We start from the raw sequence: 14,865 nt of genomic DNA on the forward strand, positions 1-14,865 counted from the left end.
GAAGCATTGATCAATGTCGACTACGTTCATAAATTATTAGCCACACTGATCTTAACCACAATGGCTTTCTCTCTCTCTCTTCCATCCAGAGCTTGTCGAGGGAGGGCTCCCAGAGAGCCTGGTCCGCCGGCCCCCTCCCCCTCTTCCCCTTCCTCTCTCCCTGTCTGGCTTGAATGGAGTCAGTGCCTCCTGCACCATCAACCCCACAGTCCTCGAGGGTTTATCCTGCTTCCTTGTTCTGACCCCAGACGCCTGCGGGCTGTGATGGAGAAGGTCCCTTTCCTGGCACGATTCAGAGAGTTCTATTGTCTTTTCATCTGTATCTGCAGAGGTGACAAGAATCTCACCTTCGTGGGAAGCCTTCCATGGGGGTTGACATTTGTTTTTGGTGTGAGGAATGGCTTCAGGGCACCCAGCTATGAAATGTGGCCCATGGGGTCCCCCTGCCTTCTTGGGCCAAGTATTCAATGCCTCAGTGTCCTCCTCTGGGAAACGGGACATGATGGCACTGAGCACATAGGGGTCAGTGTTGATGAGATGGGCGAGCCGGCACAGCCTGGCAGTGACGAGTCTCACCTCCCAGGGGAATGGTCTCTACCTCCCCAGTAGATGTTCCTTCTACACCAGCACCTTCCTTTGACTTCCGATGCCTCAGAGCCACCGCCACCCTCTACCTCTTGAGTGGAGCAGCCAGCCTTAAAATGTTGCAGGAGCGGGGAGAGGGGAGCGTGGCGGGGTGGGGTGCTCCCGGACCCCCGGGAATGCCTTGAGGGGTCTGTCTAGCAGGGCAGCTTCAGAGGCAGAGGGAGCAGAGGCACTCAGGCCATCAGGAGAGAGAATGGTGGAGTTGGTGTGGTAGGGGTGGGGTGGGGGAGGGCAAGTATTCTAGAAGTATTCTAGAAGGGAAGGAAATGAGAGGGGAGGGGAGAGGGCTGAAAAATTGTGGCCATGGAATCACAGAAGGATTTTTTGCCTGGCCTTCCAAACAGAGCTGCAGGCCTTTGGGCTCATCATCTTCTGGACCTCGGTGTCCCAGTCTGTTAAATGGGACGGTTAATGTTAGGGGACAAGGAGACCCAAATGAGGGTGCTGAAGTCATCGTGCAGGATTGCTGCCGAGGAGGGAGACATCCCCATGGGCTAGCTGGCGCTCCTTCCACGCCAGCCCCACCAGCTCTGGCTGTTCCTTGTACAATGATCCAGGTGCACCCTGGACTCAGGGCCTTTGCACTGGCTCTTCCCTCTGCCTGGAACTCTCTTCTTCCAGGGAGCTGCGTTTTCTCACCTTCTTGGGTCTTTGCTCATCTGCCCCCCTCACAGTGAGTGCTTCCCTGGGCACACTGCGAGTGCGTAGATACGCATCCCTTAGCCCCTCGCCTCCTTTATTTTCCTCTCCCGCGTTTACTCCGCTCGTTACGCATTGATTGTCCTTGGCCCTAGCGCTGGTATGTACTGCTCTGTGACGCACTTCCTAGAAATCGGACAGGTTCACACGACACACCCTTAATTGTCACTCATGGTTCTGTGACTGACAGGCGTCCGGGCTCGGCTCCTTGGGTCGTTCTTGGCTTTCGTTTCCTGACCATGGGGGTTGCTCTGTGGTCTTCAGCGGGTGGGCAGGGATGCAACGCCTTGGGGCTTCGCTGGCCCACCTGCTGCCTTAGCAAGGAGAGTGGGAAGGCGGGGCTTAGTGGGACTGGAGCTCGCACACTGGCCTCCTCCGTGCTGTACCTGCCGTGGGACTTTTTCCAGGAAGGCCCAGGGCTCCTGGAGTGAGTGTTGTAAGCAGCCCAGGGAGAAGCTGCAAGACCTCTTTTTTGATGTCGGCTCAGAACATCACTTCTGCTTCATTCTACTCGTCGAACAAGTCACGAGGTCAGCCTGGGTTCACGGGAGGGGCTAGATGGCTACCTCTTGATGGGAGGACTGTCAAAGAACTTGGGGCCGTCTTAAGGGGCTTCCTTAAGGGTAGAGTGTTTTGTTTACTATTCTAGTCCAAGTGCCTGGTACATAACAGGTGCTCAATAAATATGTACTAAGAGCATGAATGAAGGAACAAATGTAATCTTTATAGTCCATGCCAAACCTGCCTCTTCCAGGAAGCCCTCCACACCTACCCCAGGCTATGGGATCCTTTCCCACCTCGGCCTCTGCTTGCCACATGCCCTACCTCTCTCTGGTTCCCTCACTCAGGCTTTTTGCTCCTCAGTAGATGACCCTAAAATCCAGACCTTGAGCTCCCGGAGGGCAAGCCCGGGTTCTATCAAGCAGGGAGCATTCACTTAGGAGTTTCTAACTGTATGCAGGATATAGTCACATGTGGCTTATGTATTGGGTCACGAATCAGAACATTACCAGAAGTAAATGTCACTACCCCATTTTACAGATGAGGCTACTGAGGCCCAGAGATGCTGAGTCATTTGCCTCAGGACACACAGCCAGCCCTGCTGGGGTTTAGTCTGCTGTTTCCAGAGAAGCAGGTGCTCAGTGTCTCTGGAGACTGTTATTCCAACCATCTGCTACGTATATGGAACATGAGGCACCCAAGGCCTCCCCTTGCAGTTCCAGGGCTCACTAAAGGTGGGGTTCGGGGCTCTCGCCTTTCTCTCCCCTGAAGGCCATGGTTTCCCACCGCTGAGATGCTCTGGCAAGGGAGCTGGGTTTAATATTCATGAACCAGCCAGGCATGAGTGATTAGCCCACTGCGTGTTGGAGGAGGAGGAGGAGGAGGAATAATTGAATAAGGTATTTACATAACAAGTTAATGCTGTGTCTGCCAGGGCTCCTTGGCAGGACCTCCCCACCCCCAACTCTGTTCTCACCTACCCTGTAGGCAGGGAAAACCTGCCTTGGCCATCTGAGGGGTTCTGATGGCCAGGCAGGCACCGATTGCCCCGGCAACTGGGGCAGACAACAAAATCATCAATAATATTGTAGAATTAGAGGATCTGGAAGCAGCCAGCAGTAGGCTGGTTGGCAGCCTGCGCCGGGGGCTGGACCCCCAGACAGACAAGTAAGCAAGCAAGCAGACCCCTCTGCAGATTCTGAGAGCTGGTGGGGTGAGGCCGAGAGGTCCACAGGTGGATGACAGGGTTTTGCACCTGGCGCTGCCTGCTACAAGCCCTCAGGAGCCCTTGGCTGCCTTCCCCCCAATCCCGTTGCAGGGCCTGTCTCCTTTCCTGTAACGGGCAGGGCCCCAGCATGACCCTCTGGGGTCCAGAGCTCCCTTCCAGCCGCCCAGTGCTGATAGCAAGCAGAGAGAGGACTCTGGGCTCTATGCACATGACAGAGAATTCCTCCTCTGTGGCTGCAAAGGGTGAGGTAAGTGGCTGCTCCCACGCCTGCCTGAGAGCTGCCTTCGGGATTAGCCCTGGTCAGTGCTCACTTGGGGTTCTGGAACCACGGTTATTAGCTCATAATCACCTTGTTCACGGCTGGCTGGGAGGTGTGCAACGCGTCTGACCCCGGGCAAGAGGAACTCAGCCAAGTGCTCTGGCTGCACTTAAAAGGGCTCACCAGCCTCTCCCTGAAGGTGAACTGCAAAGGCGGGCTGGGGATTTTACAGGGGAGTAGGAGGCATTAAGCACCGGCTTGCCAGCCCTACCGCCCACTGCAAATGCAATTAACCAGCATTAGCCGAGTCCCCAGAACGGCGGACGGCGCCCTGTAAGGGCCAGAAGAGTGTAGTTCTCCTTGTCCCGAGTGCAGAGGGCAGACCTGGGCAAGCTGCCCATTCTGTCGCTCCCGTGAACACGGGCAGTTTGCGTCACTCGTCTGAGGCTCAAGTCCCCACTCTGTAGGATGGGGAGGATGACAGGGCTCCCCCCACAGGGCTTAGGGAAGGATGGAGCTGACGTGTGAACTGTTCTGGAGTCTATTCTAGAAAGATCGTGGGGTACAATATGATGGCTGCATTCTAGCCTCTCCTCAGTGACTACATTACCAAGAGAGCTTGAGTCATTTTCACAGCTCTGAGCTTCAGTTTTTTCAGCCGCAAGGGGGTACTGAGTCCTGCCCGATGAGCTGGTATGCACACCATGCGGAAGATGCCCAGACTCAGTGCCCAGTACACAGTAGGTGCTCAGGAAGCATCCAAAGAGGCAGCACCAGGTCTGCCAGGACCTGCCTGGATGTGAGGGCTGCAGATCCCAGAGAGAAGACCCAACGGGAGAGGGGCTGGACTTTTGTGTCTATTTCAGGGGGCAGAACTGGGCCCACTGACTACACATCATAGCCAGAAGTATTTTAATGCAAACAAAGAGGAGCCCAGATCACCTGAGGGTCAGGCAGCATCAGTGGGTGTGAGTGCCCCGTCACAGGGTGTATCCAAGTGAAGACTAGTTGGGGTATAATGGAGGGGTTCCAGATCCTGGAGTGGAGGAGTCTTGTTGGCTGATTTCTAAGGTTCCTTCTTCTGTGATGCATGATCGTGAGTTAGGAGGGAGTGCCCTTCTAGGAACCCAGTCTGGAGGGTGTGCTAGGGGGGCGTGGGATGCCGGGGGCCAGGCAGCATACTGGCTCCGGACAGGGTTGGCTGCAAGGTAGAGATGAGCTGCACCTGCCCTGACCATCTCTGTGCACACGGCCTTCTGGACTTAACACGGGTCACCTCGGTTAAGCCTCCACCAGTGGTGAGGAAAGGCGCCCATCTTCACTGCGCACAGGAAGAGACAGGCTCCGAGCGGAGCGGCTGCCGGGGCCCTGGGGCACCCTCCTTGGGCCACGTTCTTTCCACTCCCTCCCGCCACCTGCAGAGTCGAGCCCCTCCTCAGATCCCAAACTGTCACTTCCACCTTTCCCTCCCCTCTTAACTTTCCCGAAGTGAATGTCATTATTAATATTATTTGCCTAATTAACACATTGGCTGAATGACAGAAAACATGCAAACAGGTTTCACCAAGGAAACTCTGTCTGGTTTAAACTGCAGCCTGTCTAATTAGATGGAGATCTCTTCATTAGTTTCCCGTTTTAGATGAGCCGTCTCCCTCCTCCTGGCTCCCTTTCCCTTTGCTCTCACCCACCTTCCTCCAGGGTTCTGCCCCCACCCTCCGCCCCTGCCTGTACCCGCTTTCCCTCTGGGGCAGCGGGTGGCAGGGCTGGCCCCCTTTGGTCTGAAGTGGGTCAGACTGCACCGCCCGAGGGACAAGGGATGGGCGCTGGGCCACGCTTAACACCCAAAGCAAAGTAAAGCAAAACAAAACCTTAGGTTCCCTCAATCAGTTGCTGGGAGCAGCAAAATGCATATTCAGTGACAAGGACTCGAGATCGCAGAGGGGGGCTCTCCGCTGTGTCAGACACCTGCTACTGCGATCTCATTTGATCTCCATGGCAACCGTACCCGTGACAAGTTAGCCCCACTTTACAGAGGGGGAACACTGAGGCTCAGAGGCAGCCAGCCAGGAGAAGAGACGGGATTCAACCCCCAGCACAGTGCAGTCCACACTCTGGTTTCCCTATCTCGGGGACTCCCTGACTTGGTGTCTGAAGAAGCCTCATCCTTTCCTTATTTTCTCTTCCTCCCTTTGTCCCAGGCAATTCTCCAGGGCAGCCAGAGGTGCTGGTGGGCAGGGACAGGGTGGTCTGGAACAGTCCCACAGTGCCCCGAGTCAGGGTCAGGTTGATCCAGGCACTAGCCCAGGATGAGAGGGGCGAAGACATAGGGGGGCACAGGGCACCATGACAAGTGACATCAGTCAAAAATAGGGGTGCATGGCCTGGGAGGAGCAAGTAGGGACTGAATGACCTAAAGGGGGTGGGCCAGCCCCATCACATTTTTAGTCCATCCCATGCGGGGAGCTGGTGGACGCACGAGTCTACTTCCTACAGTAAGGTGTTGTCATCTCCACATATTAGAGCTGAGGAAAACAGGGCTCAGAGAGGTTTAGGAGTGGGGACAGGGTCACACAACAAGGAAGTGGCTGTTTCCTTTGGATACAGGAGCAGAGGCTCTGGTGACTGTAAGGGTACAGGACGGTGGCTGGAAGGGTGGGATTCAGCTCAGGACAAGAAAAGATCTATGGGATGCATTGGTAGCTCAGTCTGTTAAGCATCTGCCTTCAGCTGGAGTCGTGATCCTGGAGTCCTGGGATCGAGCCCCGCACTGGGCTCCCTGCTCAGCTGGGAGTCTGCTTCTTCCTCTCTATCTGCCTCTCCCCCAACTTGTACTGTCTCTCTCTCAAATATTTACTGAGTGCCCATCGTGTACCCGGTGCTGTGTGAGGGGGCTCCCCGGGGGATGGGACAGGTGCGGTCCCTCATGGAGCAGGCCGGCTAAGTCAGTGAGGAGGGGCCAGGGCATCCCTTTCCCTGTCTGCTCTGGGTGGATCTTTCCTCTCCACTCTCAAGGGTGCCCATCTGCCCAGCCAGCCCATATCCATCTCTTAGGGCCTTCCACCCAGTCCCTTGGGACCCAAGTCCCCTGACCCTGCCTGCCAGGGCCTGAGCACCTCCACCTTAACTCACGATTCGTGTCCTGGGGGCAGGAGAGGGAAGGTAAGGTGTCGGTGAGAGCAGCTACTCCTTCTTACCTCCTCTCCACACCCTATCAGCCATGGGGTGATTATCCAAAGCAATTAAACCCCGAGGAAACTCTGGGAAGCTGCTTCCTGGGCATGTGCAGTGGGAGAGCAGGTGGCCTGGTGGCCCCGGGGAGAGACACGTGGGCACAGCTGGTTAATTAGTAAAGAAGTCTGACATGGTGACCCAGATCCTTGAGAAGCTTGTTTGTGACTTGGGGTTTGAGTCCTGCGTCTGAGAACCTGGAAGGAAGACCCAGCCCTGCCAGTAGGGAACGTCTGGTCCAAGTGCCTTCAGCCCCTGCTTCCCTTCTTGTGAGGACAACCCTGGCCTTGGCTTTGAGTCCCAGCTCTGCCCCTGGTTCACTCCATGACCTTGGGCACATGTCTTCACCTCTGGGAACCTCTGTCTCTCTGTCAGCGAAACGTGGGCACAGTAATGCTCCATAAGATGGGTGCAGAGATGAAAGGACTTCATGTGAACAAAGCACCTGTGGATGAGAGGGTGCTGGCCTTGACCTGGGAGGGCGGAACCCCTTCCCAGAACCCCAACTTCTGGTCAGCACTGGCTCGTTCTGCTTCTCCCACCTATGGGCCTTCAGAGGCAGGGAGAGTCAGACTAACCTTGAGGCCCCGTTGTCCCCAGTGGCTCCCCTGAGTCTCGCTGTGCCCTTCCCACAAATGGGCACAGGCCCGGCACTTCCCGGGTGGATTGAGGCCTGGGGGCCAATTGTACCAGGAAGAGGGAGCCCCTCAGGGAGCAGGATCAGAGGCGGGGGAGGACACGCCTCATTGGCCAGCACCAGCACCCTGGGGCCTGTCACCATGGCAGCCAGCCCTCTGCAGACCAGGTGGTTTTTATTACTGAACTTGGAAAACTTTACTGCGGCGCCAACAATGAATCTTTATTCTGTTGTTAATAGCTTGTCTCTTATTAGCATGTATCTTTTCCCCTTCTTAATAACCTTTGCATTTCCAAGCCGCATTTATAATTAAGTCATTAATCCCTTACTGGAATTTCTTGTTTTTCAGAAGCTGCAAACCAGAGGCCCGTCTGGCTGGCGTGAATGGAAGGACAAACGCTCCACCAAATTGCTCTGGGAATGTCATTCTAATTATTGGATCCTGACCCAGCGGCATGCTGATAAGCTCTGGGCTGGAGACGCCCTATCTCCCAGGAGCTCAAAGCCTGCTCGAGGCCGCCTCTCTCCCACTCGTGGCATCCCTGCCAAGCAATTAGCCTCAGGGCTGCCTGAGAGCTGATGGCTGGGAGTTGCAGTCGCCCCGGAGGGCTGTGGCCGGGAGGGTGGAAGGGTCAGGGATGTCCTCCCACTGTGTTCCCATAGGAGGTGCCCAGCTCCTCTGGGTTTCCCTTCTCGGCCTCCCCTTCTGTTCAGGCCCCACGTTCTAGTCTGCATAATGGGCAGCTCTGGGGACTCTGCATGTTGGTCCTGGGCTCCCTTGACGGGCTGAGTTGTGTCCCCCACCCCCTAGATTCCTCTGCTCAAGGGCCAACCCCCAGGACCTCAGAAAGTGACCGTATTTGAAGACGGACTCTTCAAAGAGGTAACTAAGCTAAAATAAATTTACCAGGGTGGGCCCTGATCCAGGGTGACCTGTGCCCTTATAAGAAGAGGACATGAGGGGGGCACCTGGGTGGCTCAGTGGGTTAAGCCTCTGCCTTCAGCTCAGGTCATGATCTCAGGGTCCTGGGATCAAGCCCCGCATCGGGCTCTCTGCTCAGTGGGGAGCCTGCTTCCTTCTGCCTCTCTGCCTACTTGTGATTTCTCTGTCAAATAAATAAATAAAATCTTAAAAAAAAAAAAAAAAAAGAAGAGGACATGAGGACCCGGACACACACAGAGGGAAGGCCACGTGAAGACACCGGTAGAAGACAGCCAACCACAAGCAAGAGGGGAGGCCTCCAAAGAAACCAGCCAGCCGACACCTTGATCTTGAAAGGACTTCGTGTGAACAAAGCACCTGGTTTGATGCCCCGGCAGGTGGGTCTGTTCCTTCCCAATATTCTCCCAGTGGGCAAGTCCAAGTTCATAGACAAGCTAGTAACATTCTGGGCTCAGGGCAAAGTCCTCATCGCTTGCCATGGATGGGAGGGCGCTGGCCTTGACCTGGGAGGGCGGAGCGCCTTCCCAGAACCCCAGCTTCCGGTCAGCACCGGCTCGTTCTGCTTCTCCCACCGATGGGCCTTCAGCAGCGGCGAGTCCTTCAGAGGCCTTCTAGTCTCCAGGGCTGAACGGAAATATGGCTCTGCTATGGAAACCGCCGGGCATGTGGTACTTTGCTCGGCAGCCCAATCTGCTGGCTGTAAGGTGCTTGGGCTCTCCCGCTGGTGGTCCGTCAGCGGCTCCAGGGCCAGGGAGAGGAAGCCAGGCCTCTCAGCACCTTGTTCCAGGCTGTGCTCGGTGGGCAGAACCCTGACACCAGTGTGATGGGCAGAGAGGTTTTTTGTCTAGAGTTTCCACCAGCTCCTGGCTTCCAGGGGGCTGGCTGCCAGGGGTAGGGACTCGACCAGGGCATCCACCCAAGACCTTCAAAGGGCATCTAGGTCAGGATGCTTGTAGCAGAGCCGGGAGCCCTATGCCAGCTTCCCAGGGACATGGGTACCAGCATGGGTTAGGGGAGGGAAGGGCTCCAGTGTAAGTCACCGGTAGTCTGGCAGGGAGGGTGGATAGGCCAATTTGAAGGGCAAGAGAATGGACAGACAGACACCCAGTAATCTGTGGTCCATGTCTCCTTTTGGCTGTCTGCTGGCTATCACCGCCTCTCTGCCCCAATCCTAAACTAGTCCCCTGAACCTCTTCCCCATGACCCTTTAGTGATGCCCACTGTTCTCTGTGTGACTGACCAGCCACTGTCTAGTCTGGCTCCCATGGCACCCCTGGGGATCATTTCATGTACTCTTCCTTCCTGTCATGCTAACCTTCTTACTATCCCTGCTACAACAGGTTCATCTCCGTCTTATTTATCTGTCTGTCCATCCATCCATCCATCTGTCTATCCATCTGTCCATCCATCCATCTATCCATCTGTCCATCTATCCAACAAATACTCTTTCAGTGCCAAGCCTGCATTCACACCCCTACCCCTCACAGAGCTCGCGATCCCGCAGGGGAGCTGGAAATCAATCCCATTAAATGACACACATCTAAGGTTGTAAGCTGAGAAGTGCCCTGAAGGGAAAAATCAGGGAGCGTAGGACTGTGAGACGGAGGAGCTGGTGTGGAGGTGAGCCTCTGAGGACAGGGTGGGTAAGCTGAGCCCTGGGCTGTGAGTAGGAGTAGCCAGGAGGGGGAAAGGGAATAGTGTTCTCATCAAAAGCAATAGCACCCGCAAACCCTGAGGTAGCAGGGAGCTAGAAGAAAGTGAGGGGTGTGCAGAGCAGCGGGGAGAGGGGCAGGGCTGAGCCTGGAGAGACAGGCTGGGGCTTGGTGCTGTCCTCAGAGCTCCTGAAGGTTGAGGCTGGGTTCCCAGGACAGTGTCTGAGCTAAGTATCCCGGGACGGCCTCAGGCTGTCGGTGGTTATCCTGTCTGTGCGGATGTCAGGTAGTTCAAGGACTTTTGCAGCACCTGACTAGAACCTCTGCACTATCTCTGAGTGGTGCTGTGAAGGTCATCTGTTTATGTGCTGTGAAGGTCATCTGTCTATTCCGTGCTCCTTTTGTTTTCCTCCTCTTCTACTGCTAGTGTTTTGATAGGTTTCCCTCCAGACACTTAGGTATGTATGGGTCAACTTATATTTCTGTAAGCCAGGGGCTCCTGAGGGGCTCAGTGGGCTAAGCGTCTGCCTTGGGCTCAGGTTATGATCTCAGGGTCCTGGGATCAAGCCCCCAGTTGGGACTTTGCTTCTCCCTCTACCTCTGCCCCTTCCCCCCGCAGTGTATGCAAGCATTCTCTCTTTCTCTCTCAAATAAATAAAATCTTAAAAAAAAAAAAAGAAAGAAAGAAAGAAAGAAAGAAAGAAAGAAAGAAGAGAAAATATTTCTGCAAGCCAGCCCAACCCAAGGAGTCTCGTTGCTTCTCTGGTTCTGCCCTGCCTATAAGGTCACACACACATACACACACACACACACACACACACTACACACTTCTTGCAGTCACACAGATGTGTCTGGTATGTGTTCATAAACCAGGCCAAAGCAAGTCTTTGTGTTCTCAAGCTGCCCTTGGCAATGCCCACATCTGAGACCGCCGTGGGGTGACAGGACCTCACCACCCCTTGACCACATCAAGGTGCCCAGGGGAGACTGCAGTCAGCCAGCAAGGGGGCTGCTGTGCGGGTTTCTGCCAGGACAACAGGCTATATGACAGTCACCTGCTCACCCCGTGAAAACAGCGCCTGGTATCCCCGTGCAGCCCTTTTTCCCTCGGGCTGACCTGTGGAAGCGGGTCAGGGTACCATATTCCAAAGGCGAACAATGCTGGCTCCCCAGGCCCGCCCCTCCAGGTTGCCTCCTGCAAAACTTGGTGCCAGCCAACACATGCAAATGTGCCCCTGGGAGCCCACCCCCCGACAAGATGACCAAGCACTCTTAGAAAGATCTGGATCCTTACCCAGATGTGACTCAGGCTCTGGCTTCACTCTAGCATATAGGATTATTATTGTTTTATAGATTATAATCAGTGTGCATTCAATTTCTAGTGTGGCTTTTTCACTCTACACGGTAAGCGTGTCCATTTATCACCATCTCTGTGAGCATAATTCCTGACAGCTCCCTGATAGTCCCGTAAAAGTGGACACACCGCTTCACCTAAGCACTCCCTGTGGCTGGACACGTCGCGTGTTCTCAGCTCACCACTGTTAACAGATGACGGGCACGGAGCACCGCCGTAGTCTGGGTGATCAGTGCACATTTTCAGAAGAAGAACAACCACCCTCGGAAGTATGAAAGACTTCGATCCGCGGAGTTCAATTGCCGCCCGAGTGGTTTGTGGCAAATCCCTTGTTGGCCAGCGTTTTACATGGGTAAGCACCAGATCATTAACTGTAAACGCTCCGGGGTCTGCCTGACTGCATTTCTTCTCCTTAATAACATCAGGAATGATTCTTGAAGGTCAAGGTTTTCGAAAAAGGAAGGGGCCCTGCCTAAGTACTGACTGCAGACTATGAAATCAACAGTGTAGTGTCTCTAACCAAAGGCTGAAGCCTGAGTGTGTATCTACCATAGCATCACATGTAGCTGTAGCCGATGGGGGGGTTCTTCTGTGAACAGCAGAGTGAGGAGCTAGGTAGGGCGGGACCCTACCAGTACCCTGGATTGCTGGATGTTGTCTGGGGCAGGGATCGTCCCCTGCCTCTCCATGCCCACGCCCCCCCCCCCCCCGTTCTGACCGTCCATCCCGTACAGGGTCCTCATTCCTTGGCATCGGGGCTGGAAAGTTCACTTTCTAGAAGTCCCCAAGACCCCCACAGCAAGGGACGGTTTTCACTAGCTGCTCCTCCAAAGCTTTGCCTAGTTTCCCCCATGTTTGCTGCTATTCAAACCTGCTGCAAACGCCGCGGCGGGGTGTGGGGGGGGTGTGTGTGGCCCTCCTCCCATTTGGCAATTATGTCTCCTCCAGGTGCCTGGGACCAAATGGCCATCTTTTTCTCTCTGCATTTGGTGGTAGGAGGGGCTTAAGGACCTCCTCAGCTCTTTGTAGGAAGAGAAAATCTACTCCAAGTATGGGATGCCCTAATTTACCCTTCAGCCCCTTTCCCAGGTTGCATAAGTGAGCACGCTGCTCCCTCCCCCCGCACAGAGGCTGCAGTTGAAATTGCACTTGAGCATGGTGTATGTGTGTGTGGGTGGGGCGGGGGGAGGTGTTTCACCCTTTCATGCAACGCCTTTATTATCGATTAGCTCAGATGATTCTACTCCTACACAGTTAACAAGAGGACCCTCACCAGGAGGCTATTTGTCTTTTTTTGAACAGGACAATTCTTAAAATTAATCACCTTTAACGACAAGAAGCAAAGCTACAATGGAAGAATGACAGGCAGAGATGAGTCTAAATTACTCAGCAGGGGCCATGTTATTTTGGGCCATTTATCGGTCATCCTCGAAGGTGATGGAAAAGTACAATTTCCTGTTTGGTTGATTGTATCAGAGACCACAGCTGCGTGTCAGAATACACAGGAACAGGCAGGCAGTTTATTATAGGGACCAAGTTGGACTGGACTGAATCCTGGCTGCTCTGACTATAGCTGTGTGACTTTGGCAGAACCACTCAGCCTTTCTGGGCTTCAGTTGTCTCCTGCAGATCTGAGATAATAGCAGTTTGTATTTACTAATGCTGTAAGAGTTAAATGAGAAAATTCAAGTAAAGTGCTTAATACAGTGCCTGGCATATAGTAGGAACTTAATAATTGTTTGCCGTTACTGCAATTACGAACCTGTCATTTTGCAAATCCCCTTCCTGGGGTTCCCAAAATAATGGCACACCGTGTCCAGTGTCTAACAACTCCCAGATGACTTTCATCCCATGAAGCCTTTGAATTACTGCAATAATGGTGGAGAAAAGATCATCTTACTGCCCTACTCTCAGTACAGCCTTGGCATCCCTAAGATGTGTACAGTTCTACCTCCCACCCTCCTTACATGGCAGCAGCAAGAAGCCCACAAGAACGTCCATGTCCCAACACACCATGGAACCACACAAACGGAAGCCACATGACCGTTTAAGTGGTCATTTGAGCCTCACTCTTGTAGTGCTAAATCCAACCACAGATGTGTCACAGACGCTGTCACTCTGTCTTCGTCCACAGTCTTGCACTGAAAGGCTGCAGGGCAGGCTGGAACAAGAAGTGGACAGAGCTAGATTTATTCCTCTGTGATGTTAGGCAGTTAACTTAACCTCTCTAAGACTCAGCTAGCTCCACTTCAAAATCTCGTGGTCCTATTTTTCTCACAGAGTTGGTAAAAAAGTTCAATGAAATGATTTAGGTATGGTGCCCATTTATTCTACAAATACGGAGCATCCACTCTGTGATAGGTGTGACTATAGGCAGTGAGATTAGGGTACTGAACAGAGATGAGATTCCTGCCTTCTCGGACCAGAGGAAACAGACCAGACTGTCTATAATCAGAGAGCTTTCTAAAGATTTTATTTATTTATTTGAGAGAGAGAGAGAGAGAGAGAATGAACCAGGGAAGGGCAGAGAAGCAGGCTCCCTAAAGAGTAGGGAGCCCCATGCCAGACTTGATCCCAGGACTCTGGGATCATGACCTGAGCTGAAGGCAGACGCTTAACTGATTGAGCCATCCTCTGATGCACACATTTGACAAAATGTGACTCCAAACAATTTCAACAAAGCAGGTATCTAATATCTTACATACATTTATCCAAAGACAGGACTACCCTGGGGCCGGCTAATTCGCAGCTTCTCTGTGCCATCAAGGCTAATTTTCTTCCATCTTTCTGCTCCGACACCCTCAGCATATCATTGTTTGTCTCCAGGCTGGTGTCCTCATGGGCACAAGATGGCTGCTGAAGTTCCAGGCTGACATCCTCACACGACTTGAAGAGAAGGACAATAAGACAAAGGAAATATCTTTGTGTCCGTTTGTTAGTACACTCACCGTGTTGCCCTATACCAAATTCCAAAACATATTCACTACCCTTAAAGAAAATCCTTGTGTTCATTTTTAAGAAACCATTTCTAGAAGCTCAAAAGATGTGCCCTAAATCTCATCAACTCAGATCGAGTCAAGTGATCATTATTAAACCAATCATTGACAGGAAGTGTGGAATTCTTATGCTTGGTCTATCAAAAGGCACTCCAGTTCAGCAACTCCTGAAGTATAGGACCATGACCATGACCATGAGACCCCCAAACAGACGAATGAATGAATGAAGGAATATAGGAATAAAATTGTTGGCACAGGGTGGAGCACAAAATAGATGCCCATTGTATGCTCCTTTCCCCTACGATTGAATGTTGGATGAGTGGGCTGACACACTCCGGGCTTTCCAATTTGCCAAAATGAAAAAATAAAACATAAAACCACAGTAGCCCCTCCAAGGGAATGTCCAATTAATTTTTGGTGCCCAGGGAAGACATCTTTGCAATCAAGGAACAGCACACACTGTTTCAGAGACGGCGAAGGAGTCGGCATCTGGAGCCTGGATGCCTTGCCAGCCGCTTGTGAATTGCCCAATTATACCGCTTTTCTGATCTTTTTCACTATCCCAAACTGACTGCTCTTCTATTCTTTTTTAAAAATGTTACTCAGTAACAGTAGACCATATTATGCATTTCTGAGACACCTGTTTGCAATCACATTGCCTTTTATGGAACTATTTTGAAGCTTGTTTTCAGGAGCTACCTAGAAAGCCAAAACGGTACAGCC

The 14,865-nt window shown here is 53.0% G+C and overlaps 1 long non-coding RNA gene across 1 annotated transcript; it reads left to right on the forward strand.

Annotated features, from left to right (window-relative positions):
* The first annotated feature begins 1,705 nt into the window (after nt 1-1,705).
* On the forward strand, nt 1,706-12,804 carry LOC116589912. The gene is made up of 5 exons (XR_004285442.1): nt 1,706-1,874; nt 7,547-8,080; nt 8,348-8,517; nt 11,341-11,498; nt 12,449-12,804. It is a non-coding gene; the product is annotated as an uncharacterized LOC116589912 (long non-coding RNA).
* The last annotated feature ends 2,061 nt before the right edge of the window (nt 12,805-14,865 follow it).

Source organism: Mustela erminea, chromosome 5 (genome assembly GCF_009829155.1).
Source record: "Mustela erminea isolate mMusErm1 chromosome 5, mMusErm1.Pri, whole genome shotgun sequence".
Taxonomy (NCBI): Eukaryota; Metazoa; Chordata; class Mammalia; order Carnivora; family Mustelidae; genus Mustela; species Mustela erminea.